The following is a 15,914-nucleotide window of genomic DNA, read 5'->3' as shown; positions in this document are numbered from 1 at the left end:
GATGTCATTCAAATCATTGCACTGCTTCAAACCAATCCTTCAAGGCACAGGAAGCCAATCACTAAAAGCTGCTTCAGAATATCATAATGTATTTGTCATTTAGTAACTAGAACATAAGAACATAATCTCCACTTGTGACCCCTGGTCCTTGTTTCTTTTTTCATGTCAAAAAACTCCCCAGGGTCGACATTGTCAATACCTTTTAGAATTTTGAATGCTTGAATCAGATCACCGCATAGTTTTCTTTGTTCAAGACTGAATAGATTAAATTCTTTTAGCCTCTCTGCATACGGCATGCCTTTTAAACCCGGAATAATTCTGGTCACTCTTCTTTGTACTCTTTCTAGTGCAGCAGTATCCTTTTTGTAGCGAGGTGACTAGAACTGAACACAGTATTCTAGATGAGGTCTTACTAATGCATTGTAAAGTTTTAACATTATTTCCCTAGATTTAAATTCAACACTTTTCACTATATATCCGAGCATCTTGTTGGCCTTCTTTTATAGCTTCCCCACATTGTCTAGATGATAGGGCTGGGACGATAGTGGGTTTTTTTTACTATCGATGCATCGTTTTCATAAAGACCCGATACATTGTTTTTTTCATAACGCAAAAGAAACGTGTAAATAATATGTACATATATTTTCATCAAATCTAATCACGAAAAGTAAACGTTTGTCCAGTTCAACTTAAAACTACACATTTATAATTATTTATGTCTAGTCACACTGTCGGCGAGGTTCCCCACAAAAAGTTAATAAAACATTAAAAATATTACTGTCTTACCTTAAGATGTCTTGACAGCAACTGGATGGGGGGGGGGGGGACTCCAATGGGGAACACAAGAATAACTATTTAAAGTAACAAAGTCTGTGCTCTCTCCAGAGCTTATTTACTGTTTTTATTCAGAAATATACAGCATCCACATTCCCCGGTTTCAAAGAAGAACGGAGTTTGCTCACAAGCATCCCTGCTTTGCTGAACTCTCGCTCGCTCGGGACCGATGTTCCAGGGATACTTAACATGCTCTTTGCCAAGGCTGCTAGGTTGGGAAAGCGCGTCTGGTTATTTTTGCACCAAATCAGGGGATCTTCACTGATATTTAATGGAGTTTCAGAAGCATAAATCGTCATCTCTTGTTGGATTAAGGTTTCCTTGGAAGTAGTGTGTGTTTGTTGCCGTCCACGAAGTAACAATTCCATTGCTTGTTCGGTCTTCATTTTCTTTTTAACTGGTAAGTCCTCTGTGCTGCACTCACTTGTACAGGCACGATTTCTGTCATTTTCGAGGTTGTCCTCCACCACTAGTTTGGAAGACAGTGGGCTTTGGCCTGTTCGGATAGGAAATCCAGATGGTGAAATCATGGAGTCAAGAAATGACTCAAAAAGCAGTGGCATAACCTCATTACTTGGGTCATTCAGCTGATGTAAACAGAATCGATGAGACAAATTACGCAGTAGTAGAGGTAGTATCTCAGCCATTAGCTTCCACTGCTCAGTCGTGAGATCTAAAGTAGCTACGTCAGACTTTTTGGACAAAACAGCAAGAACTGGCCATTTTAATTCAAGAAGGCGTTCAAACATATAATAAACCGTGTTCCACCTTGTTTGTATGTCCTGTATTAACTTGAGTGGTGCTTTTTGTGTGTCCAGCATTTCTGTTTGTTTCCTATTTAAAGCGCTTGCTGCCATCTCAGACTTTTTAAAATGTGCAACCAGTCTCCTTGCTGCTGTCACTAACGTATGGACTTGCCGTACATCCTCCAAGCTTTTCTGAACGCAGAGATTTATATAAAGTAACATAGCACACTCGCGTGCAGAAAGCAAAGATATTGCTCTGCACACGTTGCCCGCGTTGTCATGAACACAAGCTATTACTTTTGTAGCCACTTCAAACTCTGTGTTTATCTGATTGATCGCTTCTGCTAAATTCACAGCTGTGTGTCTCTCATGTAATTTTCGTGTCGCTAATACTTTTGACTCGAGTTCCTAGTTTTGTTAATGTAATGGCAGGTGATGCTTCTTGTGCCATGCTTGTCCATACATCGGTAGTGATGGACATTGAATTACCTTCCTGGCTTAAATCCTGTCTAAGCTTTTCCTTTGCAGTTTCGTGATCCAGAGTAATGCATTTGGAGATTGTCTTTCGACAGGACATTTCATAGCCCGGAACAAGATTCGCAATCAGATTTTTAAATGTAGCTCCCTCTACTATACTAAGAGGTCTGCTATCTTGTGTGTCAACATCCACGATCAAGCCTGTTATTTATTTTGCTCTAATGCCTTTTGGATTTTCTTTCCAAAATAAGCTGTCACTGAAGGTGTTGCTTACTTTTGTTTTTTTACTTGTGTTCCTGCTGTCGTATTTTGTCGGGTGCTGTCTTACTAAATGATCCCGTAGGTTGCTAGTTTTGCCACAGAAGCTCATTAAAACTCCACAAACAGCGTATTTCCAAATGTCTGACGGCATTATTTAAAATTAAATAAAATTGACAATTTAACTAGCAAAATCTGATCCTGAAATGCAGCCTTCCTCTAGTCTCTTCTCTGGGTTTTATTTTTTTGTCACGTTTATTACTCTGAAAACGTACGTGCTGCGTAGGGGCGGGAGTTTTTTTAAAACTTATTATATAAAGCAGTGTTCCCCACTAAAATATTGTGGAGGGCCACATACAGTGCCTTGCGAAAGTATTCGGCCCCCTTGAACTTTGCGACCTTTTGCCACATTTCAGGCTTCAAACATAAAGATATGAAACTGTAATTTTTTGTGAAGAATCAACAACAAGTGGGACACAATCATGAAGTGGAACGAAATTTATTGGATATTTCAAACTTTTTTAACAAATAAAAAACTGAAAAATTGGGCGTGCAAAATTATTCAGCCCCCTTAAGTTAATACTTTGTAGCGCCACCTTTTGCTGCGATTACAGGTGTAAGTCGCTTGGGGTATGTCTCTATCAGTTTTGCACATCGAGAGACTGAAATTTTTGCCCATTCCTCCTTGCAAAACAGCTCGAGCTCAGTGAGGTTGGATGGAGAGCATTTGTGAACAGCAGTTTTCAGTTCTTTCCACAGATTCTCGATTGGATTCAGGTCTGGACTTTGACTTGGCCATTCTAACACCTGGATATGTTTATTTGTGAACCATTCCATTGTAGATTTTGCTTTATGTTTTGGATCATTGTCTTGTTGGAAGACAAATCTCCGTCCCAGTCTCAGGTCTTTTGCAGACTCCATCAGGTTTTCTTCCAGAATGGTCCTGTATTTGGCTCCATCCATCTTCCCATCAATTTTAACCATCTTCCCTGTCCCTGCTGAAGAAAAGCAGGCCCAAACCATGATGCTGCCACCACCATGTTTGACAGTGGGGATGGTGTGTTCAGGGTGATGAGCTGTGTTGCTTTTACGCCAAACATAATGTTTTGCATTGTTGCCAAAAAGTTCGATTTTGGTTTCATCTGACCAGAGCACCTTCTTCCACATGTTTGGTGTGTCTCCCAGGTGGCTTGTGGCAAACTGTAAACAACACTTTTTATGGATATCTTTAAGAAATGGCTTTCTTCTTGCCACTCTTCCATAAAGGCCAGATTTGTGCAGTATACGACTGATTGTTGTCCTATGGACAGAGTCTCCCACCTCAGCTGTAGATCTCTGCAGTTCATCCAGAGTGATCATGGGCCTCTTGGCTGCATCTCTGATCAGTCTTCTCCTTGTATGAGCTGAAAGTTTAGAGGGACGGCCAGGTCTTGGTAGATTTGCAGTGGTCTGATACTCCTTCCATTTCAATATTATCGCTTGCACAGTGCTCCTTGGGATGTTTAAAGCTTGGGAAATCTTTTTGTATCCAAATCCGGCTTTAAACTTCTCCACAACAGTATCTCGGACCTGCCTGGTGTGTTCCTTGTTCTTCATGATGCTCTCTGCGCTTTAAACGGACCTCTGAGACTATCACAGTGCAGGTGCATTTATACGGAGACTTGATTACACACAGGTGGATTCTATTTATCATCATTAGTCATTTAGGTCAACATTGGATCATTCAGAGATCCTCACTGAACTTCTGGAGAGAGTTTGAACTTTGCGATCTTTTGCCACATTTCAGGCTTCAAACATAAAGATATGAAACTGTAATTTTTTGTGAAGAATCAACAACAAGTGGGACACAATCATGAAGTGGAACGAAATTTATTGGATATTTCAAACTTTTTTAACAAATAAAAAACTGAAAAATTGGATGTGCAAAATTATTCAGCCCCTTTACTAATGGGCAGCAGTGTGGAGTAGTGGTTAGAGCTCTGGACTCTTGACCGGAGGGTTGTGGGTTCAATCCCCAGTGGGGGACACTGCTGTTGTACCCTTGAGCAAGGTACTTTACCTAGATTGCTCCAGTAAAAACCCAACTGTATAAATGGGTAATTGTATGTAAAATAATGTAGTATCTGTATAATGTGAAATAATGTGTAATGTGATATCTTGTAACAATTGTAAGTCGCTGTGGATAAGGGCGTCTGCTAAGAAATAAATAATAAAATAATAATAATAATAATAATGGATAGAAATTCAAAGGGCATATGTGACGGGGGACTGAATGTGGTTGGGACTGGCAGGGAGGGGATTAAAATTCTTCCCTGCCAGGAAAACATGCGAGAATGAGGCTGGAGCCCTAATTGAATAATCAGCAATTATTGATTAATTGGGCTCCAGCCACAGGGGATAAAAGCCAGGGGAGAGGCCCTGGCTAGGGGGGAGAGTTCTAGAAGAGGAGAAGTGTTTTTGTGTGTGCTGTGTTTTTTGACCAGTGAAGGCAACGCCCAGCCTGGAAACTTTATTTGTAAGTTTTGTTTGGTGTTTATTTTGTGCTGGAAACCTTTTTGTTTGGCCCTTGTGCCTGTTTATTTGATTATTTTTGTTTATTAAAAAGCTTTATTTTGAACTTCAAACTGTCTCTGAGTCTCAACCTCTGCCAATCCTGTCACAGCATAATAATAGGAGCATGCTATAGACCGCCAAATTCAGACACTGAGCAAAATAATCTGTTATACAATGACATTAGAAATGCGTGTAGAATAGGAAAAGTCATACTTATGGGGGATTTCAACTTCCCCCATATGAAATGGGAGAACCCGGTGGGGAGCACGACGGACAAAATTGAAATGGTGGAAATAACAAATGACTGCTTCCTAATGCAATTTGTCAAGGCACCAACTAGAGGGGAGGCATGCCTTGAAGTAGTCTTTTCAAATAACGAAGACAGAATAACTACAACAGAGGTCAGAGAGCCATTGGCAAACTCAGACCACAACATGGTCTCATTTGAGGTGTTTTTTAAAACCCAAAAAGTAATGACTAAAGCTAAGGTTTACAATTTTAGAAAAGGAAACTATGAAGGTATGAAACAGAGACTAACAGAAGTGGGAGAAGTACAGTCGTGGACAAGTACAATGCAATTAGAAGTTAGAAGCAGAAAGGAGGAATTACATCTTTAAATAAAACCTGGAGTTGCTTTAATCAGAAAACATTGCGGCTTAAAGCCTTACAGCTGTGTGTATTTTTCTGATAACAAGCTGAAACTTGGAGCAGCTGATTCAAATTCCGCGGCATTCTGAGACACGGGGGAGAGGCGGAGCCTGCAGCACAAATAAACGCAGGCAGTCAGTCTTCCCAGCGACAGCGTGTGGAAGTGACATCGTGGGAGAAGTACAATCGTGGACAAGTACAACGCAGTTAGAAGCAGTTTGAAAGCAGGTTGACAGCTGCAGAAGCTAAACTAAACTTCCAAAAAAAAAAGGTCTTCAAGCCAGTAATCTGTGACAACTGCATGATGTGGGAAATTCGAGAAAACCCAACAGAGCTCAACCAAGTGTGTGTAAAGTGCCGCTCGATCCAGGACTTGCTCCAATGAGTAAGTCTGCAAGAAAAGGAGCTGGAGGAAATGAGACAGCAACAGGAGCTTGAGGAGCTGACACACCCACAATTCATGGAAGTCTGCACCCCTAGCAGACTGAAAGCTACCACGGAGATGGAAGAGAGTCGAAACAGCTGGGTTCAGATAGGCAGAAGCAGGGAAAAAAGAAACCGTCAAACACAACCACAAGAAATCCAAACATCCTACAAATTTGAGCCACTTCAGCATTTAGATGACCAATTTACAATTTTAGAAAAGCAAACTATGAATGTATGAAACAGAGACTAACAGAAGTAGATCCACAGAAAAATGATGGCTGTTTTTCTAAAAATGTAGTACTAGATGCACAAAACAATTACATCCCAAAAGTAGACAAATCTAAATCTAAAACAAAATGGCCAAAATGCTTTAATAGATCAATTAAAAAAAAAAATTCAGCGAAAAAAGGCACTTTTCAGAGCGTTTAAAAGGGACCAAAAACAAAGTACACAGAAAGAGTACTTAGAACTGCAAACACAAGTCAAAAAGGACATTATAAAGGCCAATATTGCTAAGGGGGCTAAAAACAATTCCAAAATGTTTTTCCAATATTATAACAGCAAGAGAACATTCAAAGAGGAAGTTAAATGTCTAAGGGACACAAATGGCAAAATCACAGACGAAGAAAAGAAATAGTTTTAGATAACTTTAGCATAACAGAGGCAGAAGTGTTAAAGGGACTAGGAGTTCTTAAAATAAACAAATCCCCTGGGCCGGATGAGATCCTCCCAATAGTACTCAAAGAAATGAAAGAAGTTATTTACAAACCGCTAACCAAGATCATGCAAAAGTCTCTTGACATAGGGGTTGTACCGACAGACTGGAGAATTGCAAACGTAATACCGATCCACAAAAAGGGAGACAAAACCGAACCAGGTAACTACAGACCAATAAGCCTGACTTCTATTATATGTAAACTTATGGAAACTATAATAAGAACCAAAATGGAAAATTACATATATGGTAACAATATTCTGGGAGACAGTCAGCATGGTTTTAGGAAAGGGAGATCGTGTCTAACTAACCAACTTGACTTTTTTGAGGATGCAACATTGAAAATGGATAACTGCAAAGCATACAACATGGTTTATTTAGATTTCCAGAAAGCTTTTGACAAAGTCCCTCATAAAATATTAATTCTCAAACTGAACACAGTAGGGATTCAAGGAAATGCATGCACATGGATTATGAAGTGGTTAACATGTAGAAAACAGAAAGTACTGATTAGAGGAGAAACCTCAAAATGGAGCGAGGTAACCAGTGGTGTACCACAGGGATCAGTATTAGGTCGTCTGCTATTCCTAATCTACATTAATGATTTAGATTCTGGTATAGTAAGCAAACTTGTTAAATTTGCAGACGACATAAAAATAGGAGGATTGGCAAACACTGTTGCAGCAGCAAAGGTCATTCAAAATGATCTAGACAGCAATCAGAACTGGGCAGACACATGGCAAATGAAATTTATTAGAGAAAAATGTAAAGTATTGCATGCAGGCAATAAAAATGTGCATTATAAATATCATATGGGAGATACTGAAATTGAAGAAGGGAACTATGAAAAAGACCTAGGAGTTTATATTGACTCAGAAATGTCTTCATCTAGACAATGTGGGGAAGCTATAAAAAAAGGCCAACAAGATGCTTGGATATATTGTGAGAAGTGTTGAATTTAAATCAAGGGAAGTAATGTTAAAACTTTACAATGCATTAGTAAGACCTCACCTAGAATATTGTGTTCAGTTCTGGTCACCTCGTTACAAAAAGGATATTGCTGCTCTAGAAAGAGTGCAAAGAAGAGCAACCAGAATTATCCCGGGTTTAAAAGGCATGTCGTATGCAGACAGACAAAAAGAATTGAATCTATTCAGTCTTGAACAAAGAAGACTATGCGGTGATCTGATTCAAGCATTCAAAATCCTAAAAGGTGTAGACAATGTCGACCCAGGGGACTTTTTTGACCTGAAAAAAGAAACAAGGACCAGGGGTCACAAATGGAGATTAGATAAAGGGGCATTCAGAACAGAAAATAGGAGGCACTTTTTTACCAGTATATGTACATGTGTGTGTGCGTGTGTGTGTGTGCATGTGAGTGTGCGTGTGAAAATAGGAGGCACTTTTTTACACAGAGAATTGTCAGGGTCTGGAACCAACTCCCCAGTAATGTTGTTGAAGCTGACACCCTGGGATCCTTCAAGAAGCTGCTTGATGAGATTCTGGGATTAATAAGCTACAAACAACCAAACAAGCAAGATGGGCCAAATGGCCTTCTCTCATTTGTAAACTTGCTTATGTTCTTATGATTAGAACATGGGAACAGTCTGATGGGGAGAAAACTGCATCAGGCTCTTCATGCTGAACTGTGACAGACAGTCTGCACTCTCTGTGTATGAACTGAATAAGCTCACAGTTCATCAAATTATAAATACATAGGGCCTCCTGCAGTAAACAGCGTTAACGAGTTTACCATGCAGTAAGCCTCTTACCTCGTGCTTTGTACACCTGCTGTATTCACTTACCTGAAAAAGTAACCATATGTGTGGTAAACAATGCATGGAAAAAGTACCGCATGCTGGTCATTTAAATAGAATTAATGATTAAAGAAGTGGTTAAACAAAAGGGCTTGTAACCAGAACGTACCCGGTTCAAATCTCCACTCCCTGCAGGCACAGCTTCTGCTCAAAGTGTGTTGGACAATACTGGGATCAGAATGATACTATTAAATGCCAGCTATGTAAGAAAAGGTATTACAGGAAGTTTGATCTCAGCATTAAAGGATACATAAGGACATTTGTATTTTATTGTGTTACATTTTCCCATGTGTTGCTACAACTGTTTACGTAAGGTGTGTGTATTGTTCTAAAGTAAGGGGGCCAAGACAGGAGTAATATGTTCACCTTTTCTGGTTTTAGTTAGAATTCTTGCAGCAGCATTCTGAATAAGCTGCAAGCGAGACACCAAATACTTTGGAATCCCAGAAAAAAGTGCATTACAATAGTCGATTCTCGATGAAACAAAGGCGTGCATTAGCCTCTCAGCATCAGATACAGAAATAATAGATCTAAGTTTAGCTATATTTCTCAAATGATGAAAAGATGCTTTAGTAATTTCCTAATATGGGACTCAAATGATAGATCAAAAATGACCCCCAAATTTCTTGCTTCAAGTTTTAGTTCTGAGGAAAGGCTGCTAAGATCTATTTTATATAAATCAACATTTTTTAATTGGTGCTGTGAACCCACAAGCATGACCTCCGTTTTATCAGAATTCAACATCAGAAAATTTTGAGACATCCAACACTTTATGTCCACAAAGCAAAGCAAGCAGCTAATAGCGCCCCAGTGGAGGGATTGCCTGGATTGAAAGACAAGCACAGCTGAGTATCATCTGCGTAACAATGGAAATTCACTCCATGCCTGCGGATAATATCACCCAATAGCAACATATATAATGAAAACAACAGGGGACCTAAAATAGAACCCTGAGGAACACCACAGACAACCTCTGACAAATCAGACTTCATCTCCCCGACAGAAACGTATTGAAACCTATCAGAAAGATAAGACCTAAACCGAGAATGGACACCGCCTGCCAAACCCATTAAACTCCCAAGCCGATTAATAGAATGGAATGGTCCATGGTGTCAAAGGCAGAGCTAAGATCAAGAAGAATTCAAACTGAAGGAAAGCCAGAGTCAGAGCTTATCAAAAGATAATTTACTACCCTAACAAGAGCCGTCTCAGTGCTGCAATATGTGCAGATCGAAATCCAGACTGAAATTTCTCAAATAAAGCATAGAAGCTAAAAATTTGAGCAACTGATTGGCAACAACTTTCTCCAAGACCTTGGCTAAAAATGGAAGATTGGAAATTGGCCTATAGCTGTTAATAACTGTAGGATCCAAATGACTTTTTTAAGCAGGGGTTTAACCACTGCAACCTTAAGTGCAGAGGGAACTATACCAGATGAAAGGGATTCATTTATAATTGTTAAAATGCTCATATTAGCAACACTAAATACATATTTTAATAGTTTAGAAGTTTAGGATCCAGGGCACAAGTGGTTGGTCTCATATGCCTAACTAATGCTGTCAGCTCTTGCAAAGTAACTAACGAGAAAGGCTCCATCATAACTTTTTCAGGTCTAGTTAAGAACATAATAAAGTTTACAAACAAGAGGAGTTGGTTCCAGACCCTCACAATTCTCTGTGTTAATTCAAAGAATAAATTAATTCAAAGTAGGAGGAAAAGTCCATAATAGAAGGAGTCTGTAAGATCTGATCTCTAATATCAAGAATTCTATTTTGGAAGAATTTTAAAAACTATAAAAAGTGCAACTAAACATTGAACCAATATTAAAGGTAGAAGTAATAGAAGGTGGATTTTCCACGCAAGATCATGAACATGCAGTTTGGAATTCTTCTATCACATTTCAGTTTCCGAGTAAAATCATGAAACCATGGAGTGCTTCTTTTGGAAAACACCCTCCGCTTTTTAACAGGAGCTATAGAATCATTTTTTTTAACAATTAAGGGTAGTTTGATCTCAGAATGAATTGCAAGATGATCTGAAACAGAAAGGTCAGCAGTTACTATATTTTGAACATCCAAACCACGAGAACTCACTAGATCTAAAGTATTCTCACGATTATGAGTATGACCTCTAACATGCCGTACATAATTTAGAGAATCCAATAGCTTCAAAAATTCTGAACCATTAGAATCAGTATCAATGTCCACATGGATATTAAAGTCACCCAATAAAATAACTATCATAGTTAACACAGTATAGATAAAAAATCACCAAATTCAGTCAAAAAAAAGTAACTTAGACTTGGGTGGAGGATATACAATTGCAATAAGAACAGGTCATTTGTTATCAATAATTAGCATTAGTAATTCAAAGGATGAATATCCCTTCAAGATCTCTTGTTTGATTTTAAGTTCAGTGCGGAAGAAAGTAGCAAGTCCACCTCCTCGACCAGTAAGATGAGCACTGTGAAGAAAAGACTAATTTAGAGGAGAAGCCTCGATCAAAGAAACATTGTCATCAACTCTGTGCCAAGTGTGGGTTAAAGATAAAATATCAAGGTTAGAATCCGTAATGAATTCACTGATCAGGGGCACTTTATTTGACAGAGATCTAACATTAAATAAAGTCAGTAAAGTAGCATTTTCAGGAGCATGTGGTTTAATGGAGGTGACAGGGATGTGCAACACATTACTAGAACATACTGTTTGACATGCCTGGCCTCTTATTGTGAGACACACGTCAAGCCGCACTGTGAGGTTGTCACATTAAGGAAACACAGACTGGCCAAATCTACTGGGAATCTGGAGCAGAAACTCTGCCAGCAACACCAAAGGGCTTTGGAAGTGTACTGTCAGACCGATCAGAGTTATATCTGCTGGCTGTGTACTGAAGAGAGACACCAGGGCCATGATACAGTCTCGGCTGAGAAGGAGAGAGCTGACAAACAGGTATGGATGTGTGAACTGTTCATAGTGATTTGCAGGTGTGGAAAAGGAGGCTGCGTACTGTATGTTTGTCTTGTGCTGTTTAATTGTTCACAGGATCACCGATTTATTGTTCACTGGGAATGTGGGTATGTGTTGATTGTTGACATAGGAATGTAGGGGTCAATAACGTAGAAAGTCCTCCATGGGTCGGGGCTTTCCTATCTTCAGGAGCTTCTTACTGCATATGTTCCTGTGACAGAAATATAATGAATCTTGGTTGTAAATCTCCCTCCCGACCTGTGAGGGCGCTAAGCAGCGAGGACAGAGTTCTTTTGACGGGCTGGACTGACAGTTCTTTTCCGGGTCTGGGAGTTGGCCAGTCTGGAAGAAGGTGCATCTCTGTTGCAAGAACGTATTGACCCGGAAGGTAAACAATGTAGCAGCCGCTGATTGTAAAGGCAACTGTATTAGTTTACCAAGGGGTCATGCATGACAGCATAAAAAGGGGACAGAGACTTGTAATCGGTTCCTGTCGCCTTGGGCCAGCACTACCCGGAACAACAACACCACAGTCACCGTTATTTGTTATCACCCACCTTGAGCACTACTGCACGCACCCGGACCGGTGATTTGTGTTAGTAGCATTGTGGGAGCGGATAATGTGTTATTATTTGTTTTGTTTACAAATCATTATTATTTTCCTGCCAAGCTTTACACCAGGGGTGTATTGCCGGAGGATTATTGTTTAGTCGCCAGACCAGGATTTGTGTAAAAATAAAAAATAACAATAAAAAGAACATTTCCAAATTGGATTACAGTTTTCACGTGTGATTGTTTCTGCACTGCATCACCTCTGCATCCGGTCTGAATCAGCAGCCACTTTGCCACAGTTCCACTTTGTTCTTTACCTACTGGTGGTACCAAAATATCGTTTCCAATCGTCTGGACTTAAAGCCTTTAGCTATGCTGCCCGTTTTTGGGATTCTCTTCCAATTATGATTAGAAATGCTAAAACTCTGGAATCTTTTAAAGTCAAATTGAAAAAGTTTATTTTTGTACGTGCCTTTTATTTTTTAAAATTTGGAATCGCCAATTATTTTACCCCCATTTTCTACCCAATTTGGAATTGCCAAATCTTTTTCACCACTGCAACTCCTGCAGTGACTTGGGAGAGGCGAAGACAAGCGTCCTCTGAAACGTGCACTGTCAGGCCGTCTGCTTTCTTTCACAATGCAAGCCGACAGTGAATCCAACCAAACCCATTTGTACATGCCTTATGAGACTGTAACAGGATCTGTATTTTATATGTATATGTGTTTGCTATTCTACATCTGGGTGATACTGTACTGTGGCTCATTGGGTAATGCTGATGGCTAATATGGTTCCTGAACCACTAAAGTGTGAGGATCACTGCTTTAAACATATCTCTCAACCTCCAAGCCACTACTGCCTGTACCATCTGGCTGGGGCAGCAACCCATTTACAATAGGTCACATCCTCTTTGAAACCTATTGGTAACAACAACACTCTTAAGCACTCAGAATGTTAATGATAGTGTTCAGTGGCTGATCTAAACAAGTTGAGAGCTGTGTACTTTCCCTTATTCAAGTTTACTATGGTGAATTTATCATAGTGTTTTCACACTTTTTCCCATGGTGAATTTATCATAGTGTTTTCACACTTTTTCCCATGGTTTTACTTTACTTTGACCATGGTTTCCTACTGTTTTAACATGCTTTCACTGTGTTACTGTACCATGGAAATACCATGATATATACCATAATAGATGTTTCTAAGAAATGTTTACTATAGTACACCATGGTTAACCATGGTCCAGTATAGTGAAGCACAATGAAAGCATGTTAAAATAGTAGGAAACCATGGTCAAAGTAAAAACATGGTAAAGTGTGAAAACACTGATAAATTCAACATGGTAAAAGTGTGAAAACACTGATAAATTCACCATGGTAAAAGTGTGAAAACACTGATAAATTCAACATGGTAAAAGTGTGAAAACACTGATAAATTCAACATGGTAAAAGTGTGAAAACACTGATCAATTCAACATGGTAAAAGTGTGAAAACACTGATCAATTCAACATGGTAAAAGTGTGAAAACACTGATAAATTCATCATGGTTAAAGTGTGAAAACACTGATAAATTCAACATGGTAAAAGTGTGAAAACACTATGATAAATTCACCATGGTAAAAGTGTGAAAACACTGATAGGTAGGGTGGTTTAACTTGAATAGAGCAGTTTGCATTTGAATTGGTCTCCACACAGCTCCTGTAGTTGTGTGATCCCATTAAAGTGTGTGAAACTATTGTCTCCAGAGCAGTTAGCAGCTAGTTCCCTTGCTAAGTGAAGGGAGTTATTTAAGGGTGGGCATCTAGTAATTAGTTCAGTCTACAGGTAACCAGGGACAGAGGCAGATAGATAAGTTCCTGCTTCAAGTAATTTTAACTAACTACATTTGGTGACATTGTAAGGTGGTGTTTGAATTGGCTGAGTTAGTGTGTGAGTAGTACCAGGTGAGTGGCTAAATTGATTAGCAGTTGATTTTGCTATTTGATTGGTTTCCACACAGTTTAGTTGGTTCTTTTGCCAAGCAGGTGTAACATTTAATCAAGCAGCTTATCTCGGCGCCAGCAATAAGCGCCAGCAAACCGAAGAGCCTCAACAAAAGAGCCGGGAGTCTAGCTGTGGGAGTCCAGCAAGGGGAGGCCTGCGCTGAGATGCTGTTCGAATAGATCCAAACCTAACGGGGCTCTACTAGTCAGGTCTGTACCCTCCACCCTACTGCTCCTACTGTGCCTTTTGTCTTGCTTGTCCTGCTATGACTGTCTCTCACATCCCTGTTCTGTCCTCTGCCCTCCCTCCGCTGCTGCTCCTCCAACCCCTCTAACCTCATTTCTCTGCCTCTCCCCCCCCTCCTGCACACTCTCTGGTGCACTCTGGAACTGTCACTCTTCTGCTAACAAAGCTGATTTCATATCTGCCTTTGCCTCCCACCTCTTGCTCGATTTCCTTGCTCTCACTGAAACCTGGCTGTCCCCTGATAACACTGTTACTCCTGCTGCCCAGTCCTCTCTCTACGTCCTGTCCCATACCCCGCGTCTCACTGGACGGGGAGGTGGGACGGGTCTTCTCCTCTCCCCCTCCTTACTCTTTTCTGTCCCCTCCGATCTCACCTCACTCTCTGTCAATACCTTTGAATTTCATGCAGTCCAACTAACCTCTCCCTGTCAACTCCTGCTCATTGTTCTGTACCGCCCCCTGGGCCTCTCACTCACTTTCTGGATGAACTCGACTATCTACTCTCCTCCCTCCCCTCTCTGTCTACCCCGACTGTCCTGTTGGGTGACTTCAACATCCATCTCTCCAACCCCAGCCACTCTGCTGGATTCCTCCCTCTCCTTCACTCCTTCGACTTCTGTCTCTCTCCGTCCCCTCCTACCCACAAAGCTGGCCGTCAACTGGACCTCACCTTCTCCAGGGCCTGCTGCCCCTCCACCCTCTCTGTCACCCCCCTGGACCTCTCTGACCACTATTTCATCTCTTTTTCTCTGTCTCTCCCCCCTCTCCCTGCTCCTCCTACCCCCACTGTCACCTCTCGCTGTAACCTCCGATCTCTCTCCCCCTCTGTCCTTGCCTCCACTGCTCTCTCTCACCTCCCTCCTATCGACTCCTTTTCACAACTCTCTGTAGACTCTGCTACCTCCACCCTCTTCTCCTCACTCACCTCCTCCCTCGACTCCCTCTGTCCCCTCACCTCCCGACCTGCTCGCCCCTCCCCTCCCCATCCCTGGCTCTCCTCTGTGCTCTGCTTGGCAAGAATTACACTGCGATCTGCTGAAAAGAAATGGAAGAGAACCAAACTCACTGTTGCCCTAGACCTTTACCACACTCTCCTGCTTATTTCCAATCTGTAATCCAAGCCTCCACTAACAACCCACGTAAACTATTCTCTACCTTCTCCTCCCTCCTAAACCCTCCCCCCTCCTCCTCCCTCCTCTATCTCCCCTGATGACTTTGCCTCATTCTTCTCTTCTAAAATCTCAGATATCCGCAAACTCTTTAACACCTCTCCCTCCCCCGCACTCCCTCCTGCTCCAACCCCTACACCCACTACATCCCCTACTAACTCGCCCTCCTTCTCCACCTTCTTGCCCCTCTCAGGCTCTGGCCTCTCCTCCCTGCTCCAGGGTCACAAACCCACCACGTGTGCCTTGGACCCCCTCCCCACTCACCTCTTTCAAGCTGCTGCTCCTGCTCTACTCCCCTTCATCTCCTCCCTCCTCAACACCTCTCTACTTTCTGGTATCTTTCCCTCTGCATTCAAAAAAGCCTCCATCAGTCCCCTCCTCAAAAAACCTACCCTGGACCCCACCTCCTTCCAGAGCTACCGTCCTGTCTCCCTCCTACCCTTCCTCTCCAAAACCCTCGAGCGGACTGTACACCGCCAGCTTTCTGCTTTCCTGTCCAACCACTCTCTGCTTGACCCTCTCCA

The sequence above is a fragment of the Acipenser ruthenus genome, unplaced genomic scaffold, assembly GCF_902713425.1.
Source record: "Acipenser ruthenus unplaced genomic scaffold, fAciRut3.2 maternal haplotype, whole genome shotgun sequence".
Taxonomy (NCBI): Eukaryota; Metazoa; Chordata; class Actinopteri; order Acipenseriformes; family Acipenseridae; genus Acipenser; species Acipenser ruthenus.
This window is presented reverse-complemented; position numbering follows the sequence as displayed.